The 23,629-nt window shown below is 41.0% G+C and overlaps 1 long non-coding RNA gene across 1 annotated transcript in view; it reads right to left on the bottom strand.

Annotated features, from left to right (window-relative positions):
• Positions 1-22,494, bottom strand: part of LOC148128120 (uncharacterized) — a 32,108-nt gene extending 9,614 nt beyond the window's left edge. The window contains exons 1-2 of the long non-coding RNA XR_015741368.1: positions 22,388-22,494; positions 17,157-17,280 (exon numbers count right to left, since the gene is read on the bottom strand). This is a non-coding gene — a long non-coding RNA (uncharacterized LOC148128120). The remainder of the gene's footprint in view (positions 1-17,156; positions 17,281-22,387) is intronic.
• Between the last annotated feature and the right edge of the window lie 1,135 nt (positions 22,495-23,629).

The raw sequence follows: 23,629 nt of genomic DNA, 5'->3' as shown, positions 1-23,629 counted from the left end.
CACAGACAGAAAGCCAGGAAAAGCACCAAGGTCAGACAAGATGACTCTTTCTTGCTTAAAACTCTGTGCTGACCAATTGTCCCCCATCTTCACCTGAATCTTCAATAGATCACTAGAGATGTGCTGTGTTCCTTCCTGCTTCAAACGTTCTGCCATCATCCCAATGCCAAAGAAACCCTCCATCAAGGAACTGAATGACTACAGACCAGTTGTTCTAACATCTGTAGTTATGAAAATCTTTGAAAGGCTTGTGCTGTCCCACCTGAAAACCATCATGGATCCGCTGTTAGATCCCATGCAGTTTGCATATCGAGCAAATAGATCGACAGATGAAGCTGTTAACATGACTCTGCATTACATCCTACAACACCTTGAATCTCCCAATATCTATGCAAGGATCCTCTTTGTAGACTTCAGTTCAGCATTCAATACCATCATTCCAGACACTCTTCTAAGTAAATTAAACCAACTAGTGGTACCTGAACACACTTGTAAGTGGATCATAAGCTTCCAGGCAGGAAGCAGCAGGTGAAGCTGGGAGGAATCACATCTGATACCTGTACAATCAGCACAGAAGGCCCCCAAGGCTGTGTGCTCTCTCCACTTCTCTTCTCCCTATATACCAATGACTGCATCTCAAATGATCCATCTGTTAAAATACTGAAGTTTGCTGATGACACAACAGTTACTGGTCTCATTCGAGATAACGATGAATCTGCATACAGACAGGAGGTTATACAACTTGCCTCGTGGTGTAACCAGAACAATCTGGAACTGAACACACTCAAAACCGTAGAAATGGTGGTAGACTTTAGAAGAAACCCTCCTATACTACCATCTCTTACAATACTAGACAACACAGTATCAACAGTAGAGACTTTCAAGTTTCTAGGTTCTACTATATCACATGACCTAAAATGGACTCCTAACATCAAAAACATCATCAAAAAAGCACAACAAAGAATGTTCTTTCTGCGCCAACTCAGAAAGCTCAAACTGCCCAAGGAAAGCTCAAACTGCCTCAAACTGCCCAACTGCTGATACAGTTCTACAGAGGAATTATTGAGTCTATCATCTGCACCTCTATAACTGTCTGGTTTGGTTCTGAAACCCAACAGGACAGACACAGACTTCAGAAGATAATAAGGACTGCAGAAAAAACTATTACTACCAACCTGCCTTCAATTGAGGACCTGTATACTGCACGAGTCAAAAAGAAGGCTGTGAAAATATTTACAGACCCCTCACATCCCGGACATAAACTGTTTCAACTCTTTCCCTCAAAACAACGCTATAGAGCACTGCACACCAGAACAACTAGACACAAGAACAGTTTTCTCCCGAAAGCCATCACTCTGCTAAACAAATAATTCCCTCAACACTGTTCAACTATTTACAAAGTGTACACTACTATTACTGTTAATCTTCCCACCACTCCTTATCACCCATCCCCTCCCACTTGACTGTTTCCTAGTATGATTTGATTGTTGATTGTACCCTATGACTATCATTAAGTGTTGTACATTATGATTCTTGATTCTTAATGAATGTACCTTTTCTTTATGTATACTGAGAGTATTTACACCAAGACAAATTCCTTGTGTGTACAATCACACTTGGCCAATAAAGTATTCTATTCTATTCTATTCTATTCTATTCTATTCTATTCTATTCTATTCTATTCTATTCTATTCTATTGAATAGTTACATTTGTGTTAGCTCCAATTTCCAAGTCCCCCCCTTTTTATGACAAAACTGCACATCATGAAACTCCCTTTAAAGTTGTATTAATTAGAACTGCAAAGAATAATAAATGGTTCAGATTTGAATGCAACCAACTGAGATTTGTGAGAAGAAATGGAAGTAAGCATCACTGAATTTGGTAAGATTCACTTTGAAGTAAACATTTTCTGCATTCATAAGATGTGCTTCTAAAGAGGATATGGGGAAGGAGTTGATCCCTGACTCTTTTGGTCATCATTTAACTTCATTTACTTTTCAGGAGTTTGCCAATCTCAGTTGCCTATCTTGTTTTCTCCACTAATCATGAGGCAGGCTGACCACCTGGGGGAGTAAAACTTGGCATGAAAACCATATCAATTTAAAGTCTTGTCTTGTTACATTTATTTCTTAGAGGAGAAATGCATTTTGAAAGAGCTGAGAAACTACTCCAGGGCTTCAGTAAAGATATTGGATAAATTTGTTTAGTCTGCATATTGAAGCAAACCAACCTAATTTACACTTCCAGCATAAAGACACAGATGGAGTACATATTATTCTCATCCCAAAATTTTGCAATATAATGTTTTCACTAAAAAAACAGTGGATATAATGGAAATTTGGTATGAAAATGTCTTGTTTTCTTGAAATGTAACTGTTTGCATTTTTGTACTGCACATTGCTATAAAAATACTGTCATCTAATTAGTGTCTATGGAGATTCTCAGTCATTCAGGTCATAGTTATCCCAAAGGTGCTTTTTCAAGAAGCGACTGGACTTTCTTTGCTTTTCCTTGAAGACATTTTGTTCTCATCCAAGAAGCTTCTTCAACTTCTTCAGAAATGAAATGTCTTCCAGGAAAAATAAAGTCCAGTTGCTTCTTGAAAAAGCAACTTTGGGACTATCATCTTATTACGTTGGCAAGAGCTTGCACATGGTTGGAGAAGACTTGAAAGTTTTTTTTTTTTTAATCTACTAGGATTTTTTTTTTCTTCCATCCATATGGCTAAATATTTTTTTGGTCTTGTCAGTGCACATCTTTCAACTTAATGCTCTGACTTCTTGTTTTGTTCCCATCCAATATTTGGAATGTGGTACCAAGCTACAGCTTAGGGTACCCACCCTCTGTAATATTAGACTAACACTCAGTTATTGCTAGGCCCAGCTGCTTACTATAATGTGTCCTGAATGACACCACATAACATGGACCCCTCTGCTGGGAAGGTCAAAAAGTTGAGATGGTATCCTTATTCATCCCTTGTAATTGAAGTTTTGATATAAACCATCCAATTTCATGGAAGTCATAAACAGACTTTCTCTTTACCCGGAGGCTAATAAAATAGAGAACCCAGAACAGAATAATTATTTTGATAGTTGGTGCGTATAAATCACCTTGCCCATTTTCATACTACACCAAACATCTTGTTGAATTCTGGCAGTTTGGAAACCTTCCAAAGCAGTGGCCCCCAACCTTTTTTGTGCCACGGCCCAGTACCGGCATCACAAAATGATCCATGGCCCAGTACCGGCATCACAAAATGATCCATGGCCCAGTACCGGCATCACAAAATGATCCATGGCCCAGTACCGGCATCACAAAATGATCCATGGCCCGGTACCGGCATCAGCACGCATGGCAAGGCGAGCCGAGCGACTGGCCAGCCAGCCGTGCCCCGCTTCTCCCCCCACACCTTCAACTCCTCCTTTGTACCTTTGTTGATGGGCTTCGGGACGGCTTTGGGACGGTCGCTCGGCTTGCCTTGCCTTGGGTGCTGAAAGAATCCTCGTGCCTTAGTTTTGTTCAAAGCCACCCCCTCACTTCGATGAAACTAAGGTGCGAGGATTCCTTCAGGACCCAAATGCTGCTTTCCAACCGGAAAAGCTCACCGGAAGCACTTTCTCATCAAAACAAGATGGCGGCGCCCAGCAAACTGGCAGCCCAGTAGAAAATGTTCCACGGACCGGTACCAGTCCGGGGCCTGGTAGTTGGGGACCCCTGTTCTAAAGGCCTGCTTTGCGATCATTTTAGATATGGAATTAAAGATGAAGAGACTCAATGCTAACTCTGTGCTGAATCACAGCATAGGAAAAGCAACGAAAAGCCAACCACAAAATTAAAAGCACTTTATTCTGGAACTTTTTGCAATGTTCTTGAGCTTCAGGATGAACAGAAATTAGAGTATCTTCAGTTGGTTCAGTTGGAAATTGTTCCATTCCAATGTCACAGAAGAGATGGGCATGTTAAAGCTGTTGGGGTAGGGGCTTGATTCAGGAACACAAAGTGTTCTTCTTTCCAGAAGAAAGCATGACGCACTCAGAAAGTCTGTGTGTTTAAGACTAATGGCAGATTTTCAATACAGGCTTCCATGTTAGATATACACATAAGTTGGATCCATCTGCTGGGCAGAAGTACCCAATTTGTATTTAGTTAAAAATATGAGGACCTCATAAGGTTCAGAGTCAGAGTTGTTGGCATCTGTGAGTATAATGGAGTTTGGCTGAAGTTCTGGTATATCTCCCATTGATCAAAAAAAAAATCTTCCTATTTATTCTATCACTATCCACCTAAGTTAGGAAAGACATCTGTCAACTTCTTGATTACAATAAACATATTGTTGTACTTAGTGGAAGGTTCCCAATAAATGTGAACTTTGCTCAATTTGACAGAATCTATCTTTCATTTTAACCAAGGGAACAAACCCATTTATTCCCTGAGGTTTTTGTGATTCTTTCATTGTAAACCAAGAAGGATCACAAAAGCCTTCTGGAAATTAATGGGTTTTCACCTTTGGAAATCCTGTAGAGTATTCAAATGCATAAAATTTGGATAGATTTATTTCTGAATTCCCACAAATTTTCAAGGAAGAGTTGAAGGGATATGAGGGAATGAAAATTGGGACAACACTTTGCACAAGGTATTTTCAAACCAGTTATACTCTCTAGCTGAGATTCATTCTAGGCAAGAGTCCTGACACAATATCTTATTTGTGGGAACTGCAGGGTGATGCAAATTAGCACAGAAGTGAGATCCACATCCATAAGCAGTGTCTTCTATAAATCAACTATTTGGAGTACTAGATAAGGAGATAGACTTATAATTAGTGGTTATAGATATTATGGACTATATGACAGAAAGAACTGTATGTACAAGATCTACCAATCAACTTATTACAACCTGGCCAAGAAACTGAGTTACCAAGAAGCCCAACTCCACAATGCTCTTGACCAGGTGAATTGTTTCCTGATTATCTTCAGGGGCCAAGCTGCGAGAAACATTTCAGTAATCCAACCATCACTTTCTCCTTCAAGAATGGACATATCTGGCTTATCATGAACTTGATTCTTAAGACAAATTAGAATTAGAATTCCTTATTGGCCAAGTGTGATTGGACACACAAGGAATTTGTCTTGGTGCAAATGCTCTCAGTATACATAAAAGAAAAGATAAATTCATCAAGAGTCAAGAATCATAAGGTACAATACTTAATAATAAATTGTGACCCAATCAGGCATATCTGTCAAATCCTGAAGCCAATCTCCAGAACCAGTAACTATTCCATCTTGTTCAGGTTCAGATTGTATAATGGTATATAGGAAAGACCTTGGGAGGCTGGGCCAAAAAGACGCTGCCTAGGGAATGGTCAAATAAGAGACAGGAGGACCTTCAGCTGGATAATGGACAGGGCAAAAAGCTCAGATTTGATCCTTCCTAGTTTCTCAGGCTGTAAAGAAGACAGGAGGAGAATTGAACTTTATAACTTACAATATCGATGGTAGCCTTACTAGGTAGACCAGTCAGGAAACATGACCCTAATTTTACTCTATTATAAAGCTACATGAACAGAATGTTGCAAGTTTGAAAGTGTGTTTCTGCCCACATCTCCTTTACAGCCTTAGAAACTAGGGAGGGTTCCTTCTGAACCTCTGGTCTACCTAGTGCAGGCTATGCAGGCTATGCTGTCTCTTATCTGACTGTTCCTGGGCAGGTCTCTCACTGTTCAGATTTTTTGATGCTTTGTGCACAATGCAAGCTTTTAGATGCCTCTTTTATATACCCCCTCCCCCAACCATTTTCTTCTTTTAAAGTTAAAAAGAAACTTGCCTATTAGAACCATTTTGTTCAGGGCAAAGTTCCAACTCCTTGATTATCTTTGTTGCTCTTTTCAATCTTTTCTAAGTCAGGTTTTTGTTTTATCTTAATGAGGAGCCAACAGAAGTTTACAGTTATTTCAAGAATGGTTGCTAAGTAGATTTGTATGTAGGCATTTCAATGTTGGCAGCTTTATTTTCAGTTCCTTTCTTAATGATCCGATAAATACAATTTGTCTTTCTCATTGCACCTCATACTGGGTTGATTTTTTTCCACTGAATTATCCACTATAATTTGAAGATCACAGCCAGTTCAGAACCCATCAGGTGAAGCAGGTTTTCTCAATGTTGATTGTATAAGTACTTTATGCTGCCACAAAGGGCGATGCAAAAGCCTTTGAACGGGTGTTTCAATATATCAACACTTTGGCTAAATCACTTAGTTCAAGCAGATTTGCGAATCCGCTTAGTAACTGACTTTGAAATAGCAAATAAAATCAGGTGAACATGTATAAAACTCCCAACTAATTCACCCAATACTGATCCTACAGGGAGCTTAATCAATGAATAGATTAACAAAAACCAAAGCAAACATGTTTAGGGGAAAATGTTCTTTCTCACAGCTGAATTCATGCGTGCTGTGATCATTTTGAAGTCTCCAGCTTCCTATATCTTATTTTACTTTTTCTACTAGGAGATTAGAGTTCACTTTGCCCTGATACTAATTTCCAGAATAAATTGTCTCCCAAGATATTTTACTGAATATTTGCATGCCTGAAGTATTGTGTTAAACTTGAAGATTAAGATTTTAGCTGTCATCCAATACAGTAATGGATTCATACAAGACAGTGAATGGAAGACCACTTTTATTAAAATGAACCTGCTTTAAAAATATAATTTGGATAATAGCTCTAAAAACTCAATTCAGATTCCACCCTATGTAAGGTCAGATATAGAACAGAGTATATATTTTGCCCATTTTCAGTATTATATAAATCTCAAGTTTACTCCATATAATTAAAAAAATACTCCAACCATTGCACTAGTTGTGTGCCTTTCTAAAAAAGCACATTGGCCCACTGTAATCCATATTTAATCCCTTAGACACTCTGGATGGGTCTGTTCTTTAAGAATATTTGGAAAAGTGCAATTGGTGCAAATAAATAGCTAGATTTCTTTCTGACATCCTGTGAACTAGAGGTGGTATTCAGCAGGTTCTGACCAGTTCTGGAGAACCAGTAGTACAAATTTTTAGTAGTTTGGAGAACCAGCAAATGCCACCTCTGACTGGCCCTGCCCACATCTATTCTCTGCCTCCTAAGTCCCAGATGATCTTCTTTTGTTGCCCTGCACAGGAGAACAGAACTGGAAAGCAGGTTAGTGGGGTGGGGAGGGAATGGAGATTTTGCACTACCCTTCCCCTTGCATGCCCACCAAGCCCAGAGAATCAGTAGTAAAAAAAATTGAATCCCACCCCTGCTGTGAACTGAATACAGAATATTGCTCTGATACTGAGGGCGCTTTTGCCAAGGAATTTTAGGTTAGTGGGAAAGTAGAGTGGAGTCTACTGCCTTCAGGAGGCTAACTGGAATTGTCTGGATTAAATGAATCCCTTTTTGATCTGAGTTATATTGCTCAGATATTTTCCTCTTCTTGAGTATCACACAGTTTCAAATATATAACTTCTCTCTCATTTTTTTGCTTTAAATTTTGCTGATTATGATGTTTTAAGGTTTAGAAATTATATTCAAATGCAAAACAGTGCATCATATTGTGTGTACTTTGTTTCATGTTGAAAGACATGTAAAAGTAATATCATAAATAAGATTTAAAACTATTCACTAAGGAGGAATGGTTAGTAAAGCTGACATGCTTTGCTGAAATAAATAAACTTACTTATTTAGAGAACAGACATCATCTATATTTATTGATGACTGAAAGCCTCTTATGGAGCTTTTGCATAAAAAGGAAAACAATGAACTTTGATGGTTAGATAGAACAGATTATATAAAGAAGAATTATATATAACTTTAGAGGGAAAGCCTAAAATATATTTATACTTATAATTGCTGTGAAGAATATTGGAAACCACTTAATTTTTTTCTGTCTTATTTTTCTTGAACTTTTTTCTTCTTTTCTTGCACTTTTTACTTTTTCTTTCATTTTTCTCTTTTTTCTTCCTTTCTATTAGTTTCTATTGGTTTTTATCTTCTTTTTAAACAAAAAGTTTTAATAAAACTATACATACCCAAAATTTAATTGTATAAATACATAATGAGCTCAGAGAATTGTCGCTGCCAAAATGGTGCTTGGTTACATTTACAAACAACCAAAATTTCAGCCAAAGAGAAGATTTTAACTTGAAAAAAAGTCTAAAAATGCACATTTGCATAGCAATCACAACCATGAACAACCTATGAAATATTTGTATTTATGTCTTTCAAATCAGAGTTTATATGCAGGGGTGGGATTCAAATTTTTAACAATCGGTTCTGTGGGCATGGCTTAGGTGGTGGGCACGGCTTGGTGGTCATGTGACTGGGTGGACATGGCTTGGTGGTCATGTTATTGTCTGGGTGTAGCCAACTCAATATCACTCACATCGACGCATCTCCTTATCTGGCCTCTCATGACTGTGGGGATGCTGCAATAGTCATACGTGTGAAAAATGGTTATAAGCCACTTTTTTCAGTGCCATTGTAACTTTGAATGGTCACTCCACACAAGCAAAGTACCCACAAAGGAGGGTAAAAAAACTCCAGAGTTGTTCCTGAGACAGGAAGTCTAGTCCTGCCAAGAAGATAATAAGGGTTAATGGAGAGGCAGTTTCTGTAAGCAACACCAGAGTGTTTCCTTCCTGCCTTCCTTACAGGATTAGGCCAGTAATTTCTTCTAACAACCAGTTCTCCGGGCTGCTTAGAATGTTAACAATGGTTCTAGCGAATAGGTGCGAATTGGTAGAATCCCACCCCTATTTATATGAGTTTTAAGGAAAATGCCAGCCAATTCTTAGTATAACAAAATCTGTACACTGAGCCAATTCATATTTAAATTAATCTTGGCAGAGCTCAAAATTTATTGTCTAAAGAATATCTTAAATTAACTATTACAAGGGCATGTCAAATATTTTTTAACCCTTCAATAAGTAATCATGGGACTAAATTCATGCATTGTGCAATATGTAAAAAGAACGATGTCCATTCCCTGTGAATGAATTCCATCTAACCCAATTTATTTCTTCAGTGCATTTTTTGTGGATTTATATACTATCCTTTTACTTTAAAAAAGTACAGGTAGTCCTTGAGTTATGATCATAATTGAGTCCAAAATTTATGTTGTTAAATAAAACATTTGTTAAGGAAATTTGCCCCATTTTATGACTTTTCTTGACATGGCTATTAAGTGAATCACTGCATTTGTTAAGTTAGTAATATGGTTGTTAGATGAATTTAATTTCCTCATTGACCTTCCTTGTCAGAAGATCACATGACTTCAGGACACTGCAACCATCATAAATATGCACCACTTATTTTTGATCACATGACCATGGGATGCTGCAATGGTTGTAAGTATGAAAAATGGTCATAAGTCATTTTTTTTCAGTGCCGTTGTAACTTTGAACAGTCACTAAATGGACTGTTGTAATTCAAGGACTACCTGTATTATAAGGTAGAAAACTAAAACTCCTACAATAATTAATTATGGTTCCTCCCCCCCCATATTAGTTTTTTGATATTTTTAGTGAAGAAACCTATTTTTACATTACTTGCTAAACAAAAATATCCATGTATTCTTTTTTCAGATATTAGAAACATGACATCAGTTAATGCATTAAATATGTCCAATAGTTTTAATAATATGACTTACAAATTATGAATCTGTTCTTTCAGTGGTACTACACTTTACTGCAGTTTAATTCTCATTTTTGGGCATTAGCAATTTTTACTGAATTGAGTGTAACTTCACAGCAATACTGTACAATCCCATGTGGCTTTAAAGAGATAGACAAATCAAATTATGTATCCTCTACATATTGATAATAACCTATTCTAACATCAGTACATTTCCCAGGATCTATTACCAACTTTTGCAGGGTGGAATTTCACAGTTCTCTATTTTACTGGGAAAAAGTTGGGTATAATAGCGCAGAAATATGACAACCACTGTTCAAGTTTTACATGCAACAGGTAACTTTGTTGTTCAAGTACTTCAGTGTTTCCTCAAGGATATATATCATTATCCTGACTACTATTTACAATACAATACAAAGATATGAAATATTAATTATAATATAATATAATGTATATTATAAGCCAACATAATAGAAGGGATTCTTGTTTCTAGTTGTGTTGTGCTTGTCTTTTTTTTTTCAGGTAACTACTATTTCTTTCAATACTGAAATATGTAAATATACCAAAATCAAGATTTGAAATTGTATTTATTAATTCATCAGAATTATTCACTGGCCACCCTACTAAGTAACTCTAAGCAGCTTACAGTTTAGAATGATTAATTAGGAGAATTAAATCCAGAATAATTGTCTACTTAGATCAAAGTTTAACAGCCCAATAATTCTGCAGTGAGTCCTGAACATTCTGTTCTTCAGTTATATAAGAGGAAAGCACAGCTTTGGAAATTAACTTGAGTCTTTCTCAGTATATCAGGTAGAGGCAACCAATGGGTTAAAAAATGGAAAGTGTCAAAATTCTCTGAAAAGCTAGGATGAAAGATTAACGGTACTGAACAATACCTGTCCACAGTTAATCTGAAGATCTGTATTAGGTGATGTTTGTAGGCTTCATGTAGAATGCTGGAAAACACAGATGATAGCAATCAACATTGCCCAACAATGAAGTCTGATGTTTTGTTTCCACTTTTCAATAGCTTCTTCTTCTTTTTTAATTTGATAAGGTCCGGGAAATTGTTAGCAACATTCTGGTGGGAACCAGTGGGAAAGAATGCAGACTCTATCAATGGTGCAGTTCTTATCCCCCAAGCGTTGTGTTTGGTGGGTGTGGGAATAGCATGTTTTCAATGTCTGCTGCTGCAGTGAGATAGCATTGAGAAACAAGGCCAAAGAACAGCACAAACTCAGTCAAGGGAACAAAGCGCTTTATCCAGCTGTAAAGTGTACCCAGACAATGAAGCACTAGATTCAGTCAAACAACAACAACAAAAAGTATGAAAGGGCGTGAAAGAAAAGGACTGGCAGAGAGGCTGAATCAGTATGCAATATAATAAGGACCTTTTAAAAAAGCATTTCAGTAAAATACTTATGACCCAAGAACAGAACATTTGAAACTATTTGTTATCTTTAATAGTATTATTATTATTTTTCACTCTGCCCATTTGATACGTGATGAACAGTATTTAATGAAGGTTTTCACAGGGTTTGGTTACTTACGTTAGAGCAACAGAAGTAGGAATCTATGTGATAGCCGGAGTGGGAAAAATAAGTTTACAGTAATGATCAATTTTTATAGACATGAATTCAGTGTAAACAGTTAGAAAGTCAAAAATGATTGCACAATTTTTATGGCACATAATGTATTGGATTAGTTGCCCTGGTAAAGGCAGAGCATGAAAGCATCTTTTTGGAAGCTCAGATGAATCAGGGAGAAATTAGTATTATTGTTACTTTAATATCCTCTCCATTTTTGACATTTTCTTTTTCCACAAAGAGAGGATTATTGGCTCAGAAATAAATGGAACGATGGAATCCAGGGTGCATTTTCTCCACGAAATATTAAACACAATGAAATATCTGATCCTTTTTGCATGAAGACAATTGGGCAAGCATTTATTTATGGCAAAGAATACAAGCATTTCATCAAAAATCTGATTGATTGTTTCTTGGTTGATTGATTGATGGATCTGGCTGTCTACTTGCCAAGTATTTCTGGGCAATTAATTTAGGTAAAAACAACAGGTACAAAGAAAAATGAGAGAGAGAAAAACAAAGCGTAATAAACTAAAACATACCACTCCAGGAACCAAGCATGCAACTCATCATTCCTGCATTCTCTGATAGCAGAAGCCTTAGAAGAACCAGATCTAAAAGACTGGCAGACTTGGGACCACTCAAATTTCAAGGGAAGAGAGAGGCTTTTCCATAGGGGCGGGTATTGGCCACAGAAATTGCAGTTATGCAACTGATCCAGAGCGCTTAGCTATGTTAATGTTTTTACCTCTTAATTCAGTTACATATTAATGCTTTTAACTCTTTCCTCCCCCTCTCCCATGCACCAATAAAAAGGCCACTTCAATTTGCAACTATGCTATTGGATTAACGTCATGTGATATGTAAATTCATACCATTTTTTTTAAAAAAAGCCATATTTGTACTCCAAGTCGAACATCAAGTGGAAAAACAAATATTCATGAGGTTAACCCATGGGTATTTTATGGTAGCTATGCAACTCTACAAAAATAAATATTAATTAGGACAATCATAAAATAACTAAGTTGTTATTCAATTTCTCCATGAGAGAAGAAGCATTCAGCTATGACTATTTCCTTTCTCATTGATTTCACTGCTTGAAAATGGCCTCAGTGCAGAAAAGTTAGTGAGCTTCAGCAAATCTTTGTTTTATGACTAACAAGGAGAAAGCAATAAAATAAAATAGTGATCAATAAAAGGGCTTTCCAAACTGTAGGTGCTCGTTTGCAGTCTTCTTCTTTGCTGTTTTTAGTTGGAGTATTTAAGATTAGAATTCTTGAATTGCCATGTGATATCAACAGACATATAAACATTCAAGAATCTCCATTTTTCAGAAATGTTTAATGTGCTTTGCAACTCAAGAAAATGCACACGAACACTGAACATTTTAAAAACAATAAATAATTAAACACTTGTTAAAAATTGAAATTTTCATCCAGTGGCTATAAGAGAACAACATGGAATCATAATAAGCAGTGAATTAACCAAGCAAAAAAGTTGAATTACTTGCAATTACACCATGAAACAAAATCATAGGAATGTTGACTTATCACAATCTGTGCCATGTTTGCTTTTAAAATATCGTATTAAGATTTTTGCTTCAACAAGTCAAGGGGCTTGAGAATCCAACTCTTAAAAATTCTGTTCACTGTGCTGTGTATCTTCTGACACTGGAGAGTTAAATAAAAAGTATTATAATTGCATTGAAGAAGGAGGGCAAGAGAAAAGAACATTCTATTTTCTGTAACATATTTTCATTTATTTCAGTGTGTAATTTTTTAAAGTGAATTCACTTCAAAGATAATGCGCAGTTGGAATTATGAATATCTCTGCTTTGTAGTAAATGCACTGCAAGGTTCTTAAATAATTAAATTATGTGAGTTCTGAAAATGGACTGTAATTAGTCATTAAGGAGCAAATTCTATTGCTGTGCAGAGCTGGTATGCGCTGCACAGAATATATTCGGAGTCTGAGATTATTAATATAGGATAGCTTCAGAGATCAGTGGAGCAAAATCAACTATTTTCTCCCCTGGAATATAAAAGCAAAACCATGTTTTAACCCATATTTATTAAGCTGTGGTTTAATGAATGATTGTACATTACAACCTTTGATATTCTTATTTGTCTCACAAATCTGAAATAAGCCCTGAGCTATCCTGTCACATGCTATTTCTAGATTTGTAAGACGCAACGGCCATAGGGAAAGCTAATCATAAGGAGCGGGATAACACATCTTAGAAAAACACAAACCAACTTTAGACACAATTATCACTGGGGTGAAACATCAATGCATGTTAAAGACTACGCATCATCAAAACTCTCATTAAAATTTAAGAAACTATCATAAACATCAAAACAATGGTTGCCAATTTGGCTTGGCTAAAATGTCACAAATGATAAGTTGCTTGCCTAAGAAATTGAGCTAAAGGGCAGACATTTGCTCTGGAACTAAATGCCAAAAATCTATTTGCCCTTACAGCAAAACAACATATTAATCTCCTAAGAAAAGAAAGTAATGAGACATAAACAATCACAACCACTACAAAAATCACCATACTGACTTGCAAAATATATTCCTCACTATGTATAAACATCTCTCTCCCCCTCTCCCTCTCCCTCTCTCTCTCTCTCTCTCTCTCTCTCTCTCTCTCTCTCTCTCTCTCTCTCTCTCTCACACACACACACACACACACACGAAAAAAGTATATGCCCATGCACACAAAACCTTGGGCACAGTCACCTGGGATGAAAAGACAAATGCCGACCAAAACACACAGAGATCATATTTAACTCTAAACAAAACTCTAAGCATTCCCTCAGACCAAAGGGAAGCATAAAACATCCATGCGAGAAGCATCAAAAGGATACATACAGGTCTTCTGCACAATCACAATCACAAACAATGTTTTTTCCTGGAAAGACAAAATGAAGTACAAGTAGTACAAGTAGTCCTCTACCTATGTCCACAATTTACCTCAAAATTTCTGTTACTAAGTGAGGCATTTGTTAAGTGAGTTTTTCCCTTCCTTGCCATAATTGTTAAGTGGATGGCTGGTGTTGTTAAATTAGTAACATGGTTGTTAAGTGAATCTGGCTTCCCCATTGACTTTGCTTGTCAGAAGGTTGCAAAAGGGAATGAGGTCACCCTGGGACACTGCAACGGTCATGACTATGAGTCAGTTGTCAAACGTCTGATTTTGGGTCACATGACCATGGAGATGCTGCAATGGTCATTAAGTGTGAAGTCACGATTCAATGCCCTTGTAACTTTGAATAGTCACTAAAATAAATCGAGGTCTACCTGTTCAGGAGTTCCTTTAGTGACTGTTCAAAGTGACAATGGCCCTGAAAGTGACTTATGACTGGTTTTCATGCATAAAACCATGCAATCACAGATCAAAATTCAGATGCTTGGCAACTGACTCATATTTATGACAGTTGCAGAGTCCCTGGGTCATGTGATTGCCTTTCGTGACCTTCTGACAAGCAAAGTCAATGGGGAAGCCAGATTCACTTAACAACCGTATTACTAATTTAACAACGGCAGCATTTCACTTAACAACTGTGGCAAGAAAGATTGTAAAATTGGGCAAACACATTTAAGTACTATCTTGCTTGGCAGCAGAAATTGCATAAGTCAAGGACTACCTGTAATACAACAAATAATTCTCAACAAATACTGAAACCACTAAGAGGCCACATTCTCTCATTAATTCCTGACCATCCACAAACTATAACACGTCATCGTAAGGCTGGGGTGTCAAACTCAATCCCATTGCAGGCTGTGTTGGGATTTTGTTCACCCTTGGAGGTTTGGGGTGGGTGTGACCTGGTCATCGCAGCCAATTGAGTGGGCGTGACTGAGGCCGGGGCAGCTGGGGCCGATCTCTCACTGTCTCCAAGATGGTTCGCGAGCCTTTCACTAGCTGGATCCAGCCTGTGGGCCATGTGTTTGACACCCCTGCCCTAAGGAAAGCAAAACACTCCCCTCTTGCTCATTCTACCCCCCAAAAGGGCAAAACCCAAGGACACTTCACACATTTAGCTGGGCAATTATGCAATGAAAGGGAGGTATCATCTTAATTTTATCCACACTTAGAATTTCCCACCTGCCATCCACTCAAATAAAAATGTGGCACAAATAAGGGTTCCACTAAATGAGGAAATTGGGTCACTGCAGGGGAAAAGCAATACAAAAAAGGATCTAAAGAGAAGAGGTATAGATTTCAGAAATGAAGAGCACAAGAAAGCAACAGGCATAATTTAGACAGCAACTGTCAAGCTGTTGAATTTGGACATTCACTCAGGCATTTTAAATATCTTTACCAATGGCTATTAATAGACTGGGAATGCCAGTTATGTAATCCAGGATTTAAAATACCTTCCCAGATAAGGGATCAAGAAATTACATCTCAGGTTTCTATAGATTAATTAAAGAATTGTTTTATTCCATAAAATGAGAGTACAATTTTAATTGAATGAAATGATTTCTAATTATTTTGTGGAATGATTAAAGAGTTAAAAGAAAAGAAAACTAGGCTCAAAAGCTTACTTTTCAGTACCTGCAAAACTAAGCATGTTTCAGACTCTTTTCTTCCTGAAAAGTCAGATTGCAGTGGGTCTCACTTCTCGATAAGCTGGTGCAGAATTGTAACCCTAGATGCAAGAGCACCCTTGAATAGAATGTTGTCAAAAGCAACAAAATATTTATGTTCAATCTTGATCAACTTTCATGCTGAGAATCCAGGCTCAAGCTTCCTGTAATGCACAGAGCTTGTACAGACAAAGACAAGATTTATAGGCAGTGACATGAGGCTATAAAATGGGATATTAAATAATGAAAGGCGTAGAGAATGTCAGTCTAATGTTCTTTATTCCCCTTTGTTTAACAGCTCAAGTTGACCAATGGAACAACCCAGTAACAAATAAAACATAATGGGAAAAGTAATTTTACACAGTGCATAATTATCAATTTGGAATCCTGGATGAGGAGGGATCATGATGGGTGGATAATTTGCCTCTGTGGAACTTTATATGGACTTATCATTGAAACAATATCTGCAGCTACATAAATAATACAAGCATGTGCCACATGCTAAAGGGAATGTGGTCTAATGTTAAAATGCTGCCTTGCAAATCAGCTGCTAAAATCTTTAATCCATAATGGGGCTTCTATTTCCTCTAGACTGTTCTTATAGCTCAGCTTTGAACTGTACCAGATGTGGGTGGGAAGAGAAAGGCTTGTTTTATAACAGTTTAGTTATAGCAATAGATGGAATGTTGGCTATAAGGGCTTGCCACCCAAAAAGGCTTACAGTGAATCAATCTGGACTTTTATGCAGAATCTGGTATGGAGAAGTGTAGTGTATTTTGACACTTAGATGATCTAGAACCAGTTTGGTCTAGTGGTTAACGTACTAGGCTAGAAAGTGGGAGATCATGAGTTCAAGTACCATCTTAGCCATGAAAGCCAGGTTTGGGTCAGTCATATTATCTCTCTCTCTCTCTCTCTCTCCCTCCCTCTCCTTCTCCCTCTCCCTCTCCCTGTCTCTCTCTCTCTCTCCTTCCTTCTCTCCCTCCCACCTCCATCTCAGCCAATCCACCTCACAGAGTTGAGGTTGTGGGGAAAATAGGAGGAGGAAGGTGCATTACATATGTTGCCTTCCATGTAAAAGTAATAAAGGTAGGATACAAATAAATGCATCTTGCTAAACTGGTTTTCATTCTGATCAAACATAGGTAGAGGTGCAGAGAGTCTGACAGAGAGGGGCGGGACAATCTATTTTCCAAAGCATCTGAAGGCTCAACAAGGAATCATGGATGGAAACTGATCAAGGAGAGATTCAACCTGGAAATAAGGAGAAATTTTTTGACAGTGAGAACAATCAACCAATGGAACAGCTTACCTTCAGAAGCTGTAGGAACTTCATCATTGGAAGCTTTCAAGAAGAGACAGAACCACCATCTGTCAGTAATGATGTAGGATCTCCTGCTTGGGCAAGAGGTTGGACGAGATGACTTATAAGATCCCTTCTGTTATGTCCTGAGGACTCAAGGAGTTCTCACTCAGGTCCACTCACTTTGTGTGGGCGTTATTTCCCCATTCCCCATTGGTTGGTTCTCCCCAGCAGCCAGCTATAAAAGCAGGCTGCGGGGTCCAACTGGCTGCTGATTGCTGTGAGCCAGTTCCAGGCTTGGCAAGCACGGTCAGCCCTTTATTTGTAAAATAAAGTACTGTTGCACTCATGCTCTGGTTCAGCCTCTCATTGCTCAAACTTAACACTGGCGACGAGGATGGGATGGCTACCAGAAGCACCTTGCAACCGCTGAGTCACTAGCCACCGATCTACAGCCCAGAGAGAGCGATCGGCTGGCGACAAGGGAAACGCTGATCCGCAGCCAGAGAGAGCGGTCAGCTAGCGAAACGAGCGATCAAAAGAGCAAACGCAGATCCGCAGCCAGAGAAAGCGGTCTGAGTCAAATAGTTAGAAGCGTCTGTAGCCGCTTGTTAGCCCCGCTACGGGGAAAGTGAAGCACTGCGAGCCGCAGCCGCTCTGCACATGGCGCAAATTCAAGCGGGTGTCATTTGAATTTCGAGCCAGTAGGAATCACAGCACAGCGCTGTGAGAGTCACTAACGCCCACTTTTTGGCGCGAATCAAGACACCTCCAACGGCTAGCAGCCAACGTGGTAACCCAGAGAGAGAGAAAGAGAGGGTAGCAAAAACCTCTCCAGAGCTGATATCACTAGTAACTCACAGCGTTGTAGTCCCAGAGAGATTTTTTCCGCAGGTAGCCCAGCGTTCCAGCACCATGAGTTCCAATCCAGTATTCCGGCGTTTAAACCAGACGAAGAGAAGTGGGAATCGTATAAGAACCGTTTCAATCATTACATCGATGCGGTCGGCCTGTCGGATGTGGGAGAGCATCGGAAAAATCCTATTTCCTAATCTACTGCGGAGCCACCGTTTACGATACCGCTGCAGCACTCGTGGCGCCGAGAGAATTGAAAAACGTTCCGTGGTCCGAGTTGCTTGAGATCCTCACAAACCACTACGCTCCCAGGCCTTCACAAATCGCCAGGAGGTTCACGTTCCGAATGAGGAAGCAATCAAGTAAGGAGACCATCAACCAATATATGGCCGCCCTCAGAACAGCAGCCCTGCACTGCGGGTTTGGAACATACCTGGAGGACATGCTCCTCGATCAATTAGTTTGTGGGGTCAAGGATCTCAACCTACAGAGCGACTGCTAGCTAAAAAGACCTCAACCTCGCACAAGCGGTAGAGGAGGCCCTAGCAGCCGAGCTAGCAATCGAACTCAGCCACCGAAATTCAGGGCCCAAGCGCCAAGCTAGCAGCGTTCCCAGTCCATTCCGAAGAGGTGGAAGCGGAGGAAGGCCACAACGATGAGAACGATGTCCATCGCCTCACCAATGACAGACGGTCGCAGGTAAGGGCCAAACAAGAATACACCGGTCCACCCAAGCACATCACCCTGTGCCTAGCCTGTGGGGATCACATCAAAGGGCCACCTGCAAGTTTAAAGGAGCCGTTTGCAACAACTGCCATAAGAGGGGGCACATTGCGAGAGTCTGCCAAGCCCCCAAAGCGCTGCACAAAGACCCCGTCCTCGCACTCGGGACCACAGAGGCAAGTATTAAACTGTCGCACGCACCGCCTTGCCAGGCGTACTTGCCACTCTGTTAGTAAAATTTCTCTCTCGTTTCCCTAGAAGGTAAACCGTGCACATGGAGGTTGACACAGGGTCAGCGCTCTCAATAATCTCGTGGAACACCCTCAAGAGACTCCACCCCAGCCTATCTACTACCCGGCTTCAGAGATGCCAGTTCGGTCTGAAGGACTACCAGGGGAAGGCCATTCCCGTGATCGGCAGAGGCAAGTTCTTTGTCAGTTTTAGAGCTTTTAAAGGCCACCTACCTCTAGTGGTAGTTAACGGCAATCTACCCACCTTATTGGGGCTCGATTGGTTTCCCCACCTCGGCCTAGGGTTAACAGGAGTCCATGCTGTCTCACCCTCAGACACTGACTCCTTATTAGCTGACTACGCAGATGTGTTCAGCGAGGAGCTGGGGTGTTATAATGGAACCCCCATCTCGTTCACCGTTGACCCCCAGGCAGTCCCAATCAGATTAAAACCACGTAGAGTTCCATTTGCTATTCGACCAAAACTAGACGGCTGAATTGGATAAACTACTAAAACAAGGGGTCATTGAGCCAACAGATTTCGCCAAGTGGGAGACGCCCATTGTCACACCCTCAAAAAGATGGTAGCCTGAGAATCTGCTCGGACTACAAGACAACAATCAATAAATATTTACAAGTTAGCGCCTACCCCGTGCCCGTCATTCAGCACTTATTACACACATTCGAACCGGGCAGTATTTTTGCTAAATTGGACATGTCTCAAGCATATCAACAGTTCCCTGTTGATAACCAAACAGCGGAACTGCAGACCATCGTCACTCACAGGGGTGCCTTCCGATGCAAGCGTCTCCAATTTGGCGTAAGTGTTGCCCCGGGTATTTTTCAATCCCTCATGGAGCGGATTTTACAGGGCCTCCTGGTGTAGTACCCTACTTCGACGACATCTTGGTCTCGGCCAGGGACAGACCCCAACTCTTCCAGAGAGTGCGAGCAGTGTTAGAGAGGTTCAGACAGCATGGCCTCAAGTTAAAAAAAAGAAAATGCGCCATTGCCACTAGACAGGTGGACTTTCTGGGTTATAAAATTGACGCCTCTGGCATTCACCCCTGGAGTCCAAGGTCAGGGCGATCCACAAGCTCCCACACCGACCTCCAAAACGGAGCTACAAGCTTTCTTGGGGCTCCTAAACTTTTATGCATCCTTTTGCCCCATAAAGCCTCAGTAGCCGAACCCCTACACAGATTACTAGACAAAAAGTCACCGTGGCACTGGGGGCACAAAGAAGACCAGGCGTTTAACGCCGTCAAATCACTACTTACGTCAGAGGCAGTGCTCATACAATTCGACCCCAACCTTCCTTTAGTACTGCAGCAGACGCATCCCCTTTTGGAATTGGGGCGGTCCTTAGTCACCGACTCGCCAATGGCGCCGAGGCCCCCATCGCCTTTTTCTCCAGGGCTCTCGGCCACGGAGCGAAATTACAGCCAAATAGACAAGGAAGCCCTAGCAGCTGTTGCAGCCGTGAAAAAGTTTCACGAATTCCTTTTTGGCCACTTCTTGAACTGGTCACCGACCATAAGCCCCTCCTGGGCCTACTGGCCGGCGACAAACAGACACCTCAAGTCCTCTCCCTCGGATGACAAGATGGACACTTTTCCTAGCGGCCTACTCATACAAACTTATCCACCGCCCGGGCAAAACCCTATCCCACGCTGACGCGCTCAGTCGCTGCCCTTACCCGCTCCGGCTGAAGACCCAGCTCCTGTCAATGCCATTTTTGAAATCACCCAGTTGGACCTGCCCATCACCGCCCTTGACATCGCCGCCAAAACCAAGGCAGACCAAACGCCGCCCAGGTGCTCGACTGGGTGAGTAGGGGGTGGCCGGGAGGCAATGTTGATAACAAATTCGCACCCTTTAAGACTCGCATGCAGGAGCTGTCCAGTTTGCAGGGTTGTCTTCTGTGGGGCACTCAGTGGTCATTCCGACCTCGCTGCGCACCCGAGTCCTGGAAGCGTTGCACAGGGACACCCCGGCATTGTGAGAATGAAGCGTTGGCACGCAGCTACGTGTGGTGGCCGGGTCTAGACGAGGACATTGTCAATTGGGTAAGTTCCTGCAGCATTTGCCAGGAATCCCGTCCTGCTCCCCCATCGCCACCCCTACCAGATGGGAGAGCGCCAGCGCCCTTGGTCTAGAATCCATATCGATCTGGCCGGCCCGTGCATGGAAAGATGTTCCTAGTGGTCGTGGACGCTTATTCCAAGTGGATAGACGTGGCGCAGCTATCCACGACCACCACACTAGCAATCACCAACGTGTTAACGCGCCTGTTACACATGGACTACCCGACTCCTTGGTCTCCGATAATGGCCCACAGTTCGCATCAGTAGAATTCAGCCGTTTTGCAGCCAACCTAGGCATTCGCCACATTTTCACAGCCCCATTTCACCCTGCGAGTAATGGGTTGGCTGAAAGGGCCGTCAGGACCACCAAAGAGGCCCTCGCTAGGTTTGGCAGAGATGACTGGCACCACAAACTCTCACGGTTCCTGATGAGCCAACACTCAACCCCTGTACAGTCACCAATAAGTCCCCAGCGGAACTTCTGATGGGCCGGCGCCTGAGGACTGTATTAGATAGACTGCACCCACAATACTGCCCTGACTCTCCCTCGCTTCCACTTGGGGTTAGACATTTTATGTTACAGGAGCCGATATTCGCAAGGAATTTCGCTGGGGACCCACTTTGGATTCCGGGCGAGGTCATCGCCGCCACCGGGCCGAGATCGTATAGAGTAAGGCTGGAGGATGGTCGCGCCTGGAGGAGACACATAGACCAACTCAGAAGGCGCCTCAGCAACCTCGCAAACAAGAATCCAGAGTCTCCAGTCGAAGGGGAACTGTCTCATCCGCCACCCAGCCACACCGCACCCAGTGACCAGTCTGCGCCAGCGGTCGTTCCGGTCAGCCCAAACTCGGACGACAGTGCCCAGAGAGTTGACCAACCGGATCCAACCCTCGAGAGTTGACCCCAGAAACCAACCCGGTGGTTTCCGAGGATGCCCAGTCCAGAGAGAGTGTTGGCGACACTATGCCAGCTCAACCGTCACAGACTGATACCGAACAGTCAGACAATGTTCCCGAGTTGCGCCGCTCCGGGCGCCAACACAAACCCCCATCTACCTCAAGGACTATGCGTGTTTGCATCTGGGGGGAAGGGGTGTTATGTCCTGAGGACTCAAGGAGTTCTCACTCAGGTCCACTCACTTTGTGTGGGCGTTATTTCCCCATTCCCCATTGGTTGGTTCTCCCCAGCAGCCAGCTATAAAAGCAGGCTGCGGGGTCCAACTGGCTGCTGATTGCTGTGAGCCAGTTCCAGGCTTGGCAAGCACGGTCAGCCCTTTATTTGTAAAATAAAGTACTGTTGCACTCATGCTCTGGTTCAGCCTCTCATTGCTCAAACTTAACACCTTCCAACTCTGTTATTCTGTTCTGTTCTGTTTTAATTCCACTTTTTTTTGCTACTGCTGTGACATTGCATAACTAGTGCTTAATGTCTTGATCTTGTAGCTTTGCCATCTAGGAAAGGGTAGGACTGTAAAAGTTTGAAAAAACAGTCATAAATTCCCCAATAGCCATTTTTAATATATTTGTTTTGTTCGCATAAATTATATTCATATGAAAGCTAATGGTTAACCAAGAGACTGATTTCTAGCCCCCACCTTATGCATGAAAAAGACTGACTTTGGACCAATCTCCGTCACTCCCAGCCCAACTTGCCTCACAGGGTTGTTATTTTTGTTGTGGAGAAAATAATAGGAGGAAGCAGTATTAGATATGTTTTCCACCTTGAATAAAGTTCGCCATTTGCATAAGTTGAGCTACATGTGCATGGCCCACTATTTGCATAATCCAATTCCCATCAACTGAGTGACCAAGCTGCAAAAGTTGGGAGTCACTCTTCTAGATGCACATAATTTTGTTTTATTTTCTTAAATTTTGTAAAATGCCCCCAAGTCATTGGGAGTTAGGAATTGTTTACATCCCCACTTAGTTTTCACTGAAAGGAAAAAAAAAATCCACTGCTCCAGGAAAACTTGGTGCAATAGTGATAAAATATGATAGTGCCTTAATTTCTATTTAAGCAGTTTAAATAAAGCCTGTTGAAATGGCACCATGATTTCAGCAGGGATGGAGAAATCCAAGAAGCGGAGAGGTACCAAGAAGAAATTGCCTGCTCCACTGTTCATAATACAGTTTCCTAACCTTGGAAACTTTAAGAAGTATAGACTTCAACTCCCAGAATTCTCCAGGCAGCCCTTCCCTTGAGGCTGGGGAATTCTGGGAGTTGAAGTCCACACGTCTTAAAGTTACTAAGATTGGGAAACCCTGGCTTAGGAGCCAACATGGGATAATCATTCTTGCAACATTTCTTCCAGCACTACAAGAGACCAGAAGTTAATGGTTCAGTTACAAAAGGCCTCTTGATACCATGTGAACATACGGCCAAACACAGACCAGAATAAATATCACCTGTGGACTACCCTGAGGCTTCCTTGTATAGAAATCTCTATACGGTTGGGTTAAGGGGCACTAGTCTACCCTAGCATGATATTAAAATTAATTTTAGAGTCTTTCAATGTTCCTGTCACCTGAGATAAGCCAAATGGAAGTCAAGTATAAAGATTTTTCTATTGCATTTCTCCATTTCT

The sequence above is a fragment of the Pseudonaja textilis genome, chromosome 1 (genome assembly GCF_049901715.1).
Source record: "Pseudonaja textilis isolate UNSWEBS1 chromosome 1, rPseTex1.2, whole genome shotgun sequence".
NCBI lineage: Eukaryota > Metazoa > Chordata > Lepidosauria > Squamata > Elapidae > Pseudonaja > Pseudonaja textilis.
Note: the sequence above shows the minus strand (reverse complement) of the source record. Positions and strands in the feature narration are given on the sequence as shown.